This window comes from Chelonoidis abingdonii, chromosome 1, assembly GCF_003597395.2.
Source record: "Chelonoidis abingdonii isolate Lonesome George chromosome 1, CheloAbing_2.0, whole genome shotgun sequence".
Classification (NCBI taxonomy): domain Eukaryota; kingdom Metazoa; phylum Chordata; order Testudines; family Testudinidae; genus Chelonoidis; species Chelonoidis abingdonii.
In genome coordinates this window covers 236,864,045-236,870,504 of record NC_133769.1, presented here as the reverse complement: position 1 = coordinate 236,870,504, position 6,460 = coordinate 236,864,045, and the positions used below count along the sequence as shown (strand labels likewise).

Genomic DNA, 6,460 nt, shown 5'->3' with positions numbered 1-6,460 from the left:
ACTGCTGAGCTTCAGTTCATCTGCAAATTTGACACCATCAGCTCTGGACTAAACAAAGACTGTGAATGGCTTGCCAATTACAGAACCAGTTTCTCCTCCCTTGGTTTTCACACCTCTACTGCTAGAACAGGGCCTCATCCTCCCTGACTGAACTAACCTCGTTATCTCTAGCTTGCTTGCTAGCATATATATACCTGCCCCTGGAAATTTCCACTACCTGCGTCTGACGAAGTGGGTATTCACCCACGAAAGCTCTCACTCCAAAACGTCTGCTAGTCTATAAGGTGCCACAGGATTCTCTGCTGCTTTTACACTTCCTTATTCACTTTCTCCACTCTGTTCATGATTTTATAGATCTCTATCATATTGTCCCTCAACCTCTTTTCCAAGCTGAAAAGTCTAAATATTTTTACTTTCTCCTCAAATGGAAGCTGTTCCATACCTTTAATCATTTTCTGCTGCCTTTCTCTGTACCTTTTCCAATTCTAAAATATCTTTTTTGAGATGAGACAACCAGAATTGCATGCAATATTCAAGATGTGAATGTACCATGGATTTACATAGTGGCATTATGGTATTTTCTGTCTTATTATTGATCCCTTTCCTAATGGTTGTTAACATTCTGATGGCTTTTTTCACTGATGCTGCTCATTGAGCGGGTGTTTTCAGAGAACTATACACAATGACTCCAAGATCTCTTTTCTGAGTGACAACAGCTAGTTTAGATCCCATCATTTTGTATGTATAGTTGGAATTATGTTTTCTAATATGCATTATTTTGCATTTATCAGCAGTAAATTTCATCTGCCATTTTGTTGCCGAGTCACGCAATTTTGTGAGATCCCTTTGTAACTCTTCACTGTCTACTTTGGACTTAAAAATTGCAGATGATGCAAAATTACTCAAGATAATTACCTCCCTTTTTCCAGATCCTTTATGAATATGTTGACCAGCACTGGTCCTAATACAGCTCTCTGGGGACACCACTGTTTACCTCTTTCCATTCTGAAAACCGTCCATTTATTCTTCCCTTTGTTTCCTGTGCTTTAACTAGTTTATTGATGCATGGGACGACCACCCATCTTATCCCACAACTGCTTACTTTGCTTAAGAGCCTTTGGTGAGGGACCTTATCAAAGGCTTTCTGAAAATCTGTGTCCATACATCTGGATTTGATGTACTCATTAATGTTTCAAGACAAGAGGATTGGATGTCTACTCTGGCACGGTTGGTATGTCTGCCATTTGTGTCAAATTATTGCTCTGATCCAGACTTATGGGGATGGTGAAGGCTTCTATATGAATACAAGAAAGATGAACTGGTACCTTTTTCAAAAGTTCTGTGCCTCAGTGGGAAATGAAGGAGAAACCCTGTGATTCTGCACCCTCCCCAATTTACAATTTTGATTCCAGCCTTCTCCCTGATTATTAAAAATAGTTTAGGCTGCCTTGTTTAATAGAGACCACTGAGACAGAGATAATGGAGTCTCTTTTGCTGTCCCCTCCAGTGGATAGGGTGGTATTGCCTACCCACCTTATCCTGGGCTGGTTGGTGACAGATGTGAAGTAAACCACATGCCAGCCTGAATTATCCAAAATAATGAAACACAAAAGAATCAGACAATCAAGGCAGAAATGATGGTAAGGAAAACTAACCACTTTAATGGAAAGGTGACTTCAGAATTGTGACCCAAGGTATTAAGATGCTCTTCAACTTTGGTTTTTTATAGCTCTGCTATCAGTCAATTGATTAATAGACTAGTTACATAGTATCATAAAGGAGAACAGGGTCACACATTACATTCCTATTTCACAAGCATATTCACAGTTTACAAATATAAAATTCAGAAAACTTAACAAATTAGCCCAGTGTTGAGTCCCCATGGGAACTTAATATTAGTGTGGTCATTAGCAACTGCAAATGACTGATTTCTCAGCCATGGGCATTTAAATATAATACCAATTTAACAGTCCCTAATTTTCCTTAGTTTTCAGAAAATGAAAATGCTGCAACAATATTTTGAACAATTTTTCCCAAGAAATAATCGATAAACTCTGCTAGTACCAATGCATATTTCTTCTTCTTCCCACAGGAAATGGGAAGCCTATCAGGTTACATCTGAAAATGACAAAGTGGAGTGAGGAACTCAAGAAATCACATTCCAGAGTATGCTGTGTCTACTTGATATTTTAAAATGTTTCACTCAACCATTCTTCATAAGCATTTCCTTCAATATTGAGGTACTGTAAGTAGCTTAATTTCTTGTACATAACACACATACTGTATGTGAAGAAGGCAATACCTTAGGTTATTTTGCCTTCAAAATTCACTTTGCAAACAGATCAGGGACTAACTAGTGTATTGTGATACTTAAGAGTTCTAAAATTGCTTTTTCTGCTGTTTATACATGAAAAGAATATTAATGTAGGAAGGAGTAACTCAACATTCATCTATAGAATGGTGAGGTAAAATTAGATGAATATCATAATGACTGTCATAATAACCTGAAGAAGAGCTTGAAAGATTGTCTCTTTCATCAACAAAACTTGGGAGAGGGGAAAATATATTATCTTGTCTCTCTCATATTCTGGGACCAACATCACTTCAATAACACTATATCATAAGTCAAGATTACACAACTAGACTTAGCTTTGGAATTTTTTGACATTTGAGTACACCATGTCGGGAATTTTCCATCAAAATGAATTTTCAACAGAAAATGCAGTTTTCCACAAGAAAATTTCAAATTTATTGATTTTTTTATTTTTATTTTTCCATCAGGAATACCTAAACAAAACATTTTGTTTCAGGTTGGTTCCACGCAAATTGGAATATTTTGGGGGGGTTTAACTGACCTGAGTGAACTGATCTTAATTCTGAGTCATTTCAATATTAAACTGCATTTTCTTATTGTGTCACATTGCCTTATGGAAGTTATAATTCAGACTCACCTTTTTCTCCTATTGACTGAGCTCCCTGGAAGACAACTCCCCACTTCTGATCAAGCTGTGTGGTGCATCCTGGGAGCCACATGACTGCAGGTAAATGTAATTGGGCCAGGGAGCCTAATCCACAGAGGAGAATGGGGGGCATTAAAATCCTGAACTACAACTTTTATGACTCAGCATGACACCATCAGGAAATGAAGTTTTAATGTCAAACTAATTCTAAATGATTGAACATAAGAACGGCCGTACTGGGTAAGACCAACGGGTCCATCTAGCCCAGTATCCTGTCCACTGACAGTGGCCAATGCCAGGTGCCCCAGAGAGACTGATCCTAACAGGTAATGATCAAGTGATCTCTCTCCTGCCCTCCCCATATCCACCCTCTGACACACAGAGGCTAGGGACACCATTCCTTACCCATCGTGGCTAATAGCCATTAATGGACATAACCTCCATGAATTTATCCAGTTCTCTTTTAAACTCTGTTATAACCAACTCAGGTAAGGAGTTAACAAAGGTACTGGTGCGTGTGTGAGAAGAATTCTTTATTTCTTTTTAATGCCCATTAATTTCATTTGGTGACCCCTAGTTCTTGTATTATGGGAATAAGTAAATAACTTTTCCTTATCCACTTTCTCCACATCACTCATAATTTTATATACCTCTATCATATCCCCCCTTAGTCTCCTCTTTTCCAAGCTGGGTATCTCTGGTTAGAAGATCAGATATTACAGTGATGATCATGGTATATAAATCTAGACTGATGGTTGTATGTGTACTTCATGCACTCAATCCATATATTTTTGTATATATGTTGGTGTTTTTCAGCAAACCTGCAATTGTCTGCATGGCTCATAGTGCACCTGACAGAGCTGAGACAGAAGTTGAAAATCTCCACGTTGTGAAATCCCTGGCCATCACTTCTCACATTCCACTACTTGGTTTTGTTTTGAGTGTTTTAGGCTGGATTCTGTGTGTTATTTCAATAGGACTGATACAGTGGAGAGTGTGGCATGTGGACAACACCACCATCATCTCCTCCGGTACCATATGGATTGGAATCTGGGATGTCTGCTTTACTCTTAACCCTGAACTTGCCAATGGTTCTTCCTTAATGCTCTGTCAAAGATTCACTACTCAGAACACCTTCATCCCGTCAGAAATTTTTGTTGCCCAAGACCTTCTGATGTTAGCCACTGTCATGGAAGCAGTAGCTATAGGTTTCACCCTCTTTGCTTTGTGGGGTGTTTATAAGAAAGAGCTTAAGAAACACTATAGCTTAGTCTTTTTTCTAACTGGGGGGATCTTGAACATCTTATCAAGTTTTTTTATCTTAATTCCAGTAAGCTGGAATTTACATTCCATAATGAAAAATCGTAGTATTGCCTTCCCTCCTCCTTACCACTTGCCTTCCACTCCAAAGTCTCAGGAAGTTGGAGCTGCTATTCCTGTGGGGCTTATATCTGTTCTCCTGCTGCTGTTGGGTGCGTTCTTATTGCTCTATAACAAGTCTCTTAAACTAGCCAGTAAAGTGTATCCTAAAAAGAAAAAAACAGATCAGGTAGCACAGAGCCAGAGGCAAACATGCCAGTCCAAACATCTTTCTGCCAAACCAAACCAAACTTATCCACAGTGTGGATCTTTCTTGGAAATTGAGCTGTGGGGCCCGCGGAGACCTTTTGGCATGGACAGCTGCTCTGGGACCCATCCACATAGAGGCCCCACACTTACGAAGAATCAGGTACCTGAACAAGAACAGGCAACCTCATTTCAGATCCCTATTGGCCCTCTTCCACATCGATCATCCAAATGTGTAGTACCTGACACTAAAATGTTTATAATTGGTGAAGAGCTTCCTTATTTTTAATTTGACTAGTTGCCTCCAATTTCAATTCTTACAGAGGCAAGGAAAGGTTGAGTATCAGGAAAACAGGTATCTGACATGAGGGGTCCCTCCCACTTGACAGGGACTTGGTTGGGGACCCATATCTTACACCATACAAAACCTAGGTCCAAACCTGTTCAAGCCTCCCCACAAAAGCTCTCATTGATGTCAGTTGGGGCCCCATATGGTGAATAACTTCCAAGAGAGATCTTCACTGCAGACAAGTGCAAATCTGAAAACAAGATTTTATCCTTTGGAGTGGGACAAGTTCTGTTTCCAGTCACACAGGAGCTTTACCTGTGTAACTGGGAGCAGAATTTAGCCTTTTGTGTCCTTGGTGAGCTCTTGGATCCTGTTGCCACTTACAATTATATTAACCATGTAGTAACTTGAATTCATTGAATCCTAATAAATCACATAAAGGGGTGTAGTCCTCTGAGGTGCTGTATGCCCTCAACTCCCTTTAAATTAATGGAGTTGGAGGCATTCAGCACCTCTCAGGAGGTGTTTAGCATTTTATAAGATTGTGTCTTTGAATATAAAATGATTATTCCTGTTAATTGTCAAACTTTTGGAAAGGTTTATCACAGAGGCAAATGGTTGTTTTACTCTATGGCTGCTGACTACTATCAATCATCTGTTACCTTCTGTGTCAACTGTATTCTTTTGTTAAAATTTTAAACATGAAAAATAGATGTGTCTCTTTATTTAATAAGGATCAGTTCCTGTGAATTTCCTCTTGTAATTAACCTGGCATTGTCTCACAACCTGTGAGACCGAAGCTTCTAAGAGTGCTACATCCTTACATGTTTTTCTCCATCTGCCAGGATGTGTGGGGCTGAAGAAGAGCTCTGTGTGAGCTCAAAAATGTGTCTCTCTCACCAATGGAATTTGATCCGATAAAAGATATTACCTTACCCACTTTGTCTCACTAAGAAAGATCATTTCAGTTCAGGACTGACAGAATCTGAAATAAAGGAGGGTCATCCATAAGATGAGTCAGGGAGACTTCTGGGGTTGTGAAGCTAGGCAAAATAAGAGGTTATACTTAAAATCTAAGCTTTTACAAATATCCACTGACACCAAGAAATTAAGAATGAACACTCAAAATGCACTGCTAATGGATCTACCAGTTCTGTGTTATGCTACGGAACAGCCAGCAGAGAGAGTAAAAGGTAAACAACAAATTATGGATAGATGTAAATATTAGAGAAAGGAAGAACTAAACATTATTATATTTGCTGAATAATAGGATATTAATGCCACACAGTAGTATGTGGCTGAATAATATTTGATACATCTACCAAAACCAGCTCCAGCAATCGTCTGCCAAATCCCAAAGTATGGTCAAGATGACCCCATCCATACCTTCCACATACTATAAACACAGGGGCAAAGCTCTGTCAAAACTAGAAGCCTGAAATCAGGCTTCTAAGTCTATATTTAGGTATGTAAATAAAGAGTTTGATTTTCAACAGTGCTGTGCTTCCACCTGGTGCTGCTGAGATTAAAGAAGTGCCTCCTTCAGCCCTCTTTCTCCAGGCCTTGCAGAGCAGGGTCCACATGGGGAAAAACAGCAAAGTTGGGGGGATGAAGGGGACTGACTGGAGAAGAGGGAAGGGGCACA

General features: G+C 39.4%; 1 pseudogene; it reads left to right on the top strand.

Moving 5' to 3' along the window:
* The first annotated feature begins 3,795 nt into the window (after window positions 1-3,795).
* LOC116824451 (claudin-34-like) lies at window positions 3,796-5,927 on the top strand (annotated as a pseudogene).
* The last annotated feature ends 533 nt before the right edge of the window (window positions 5,928-6,460 follow it).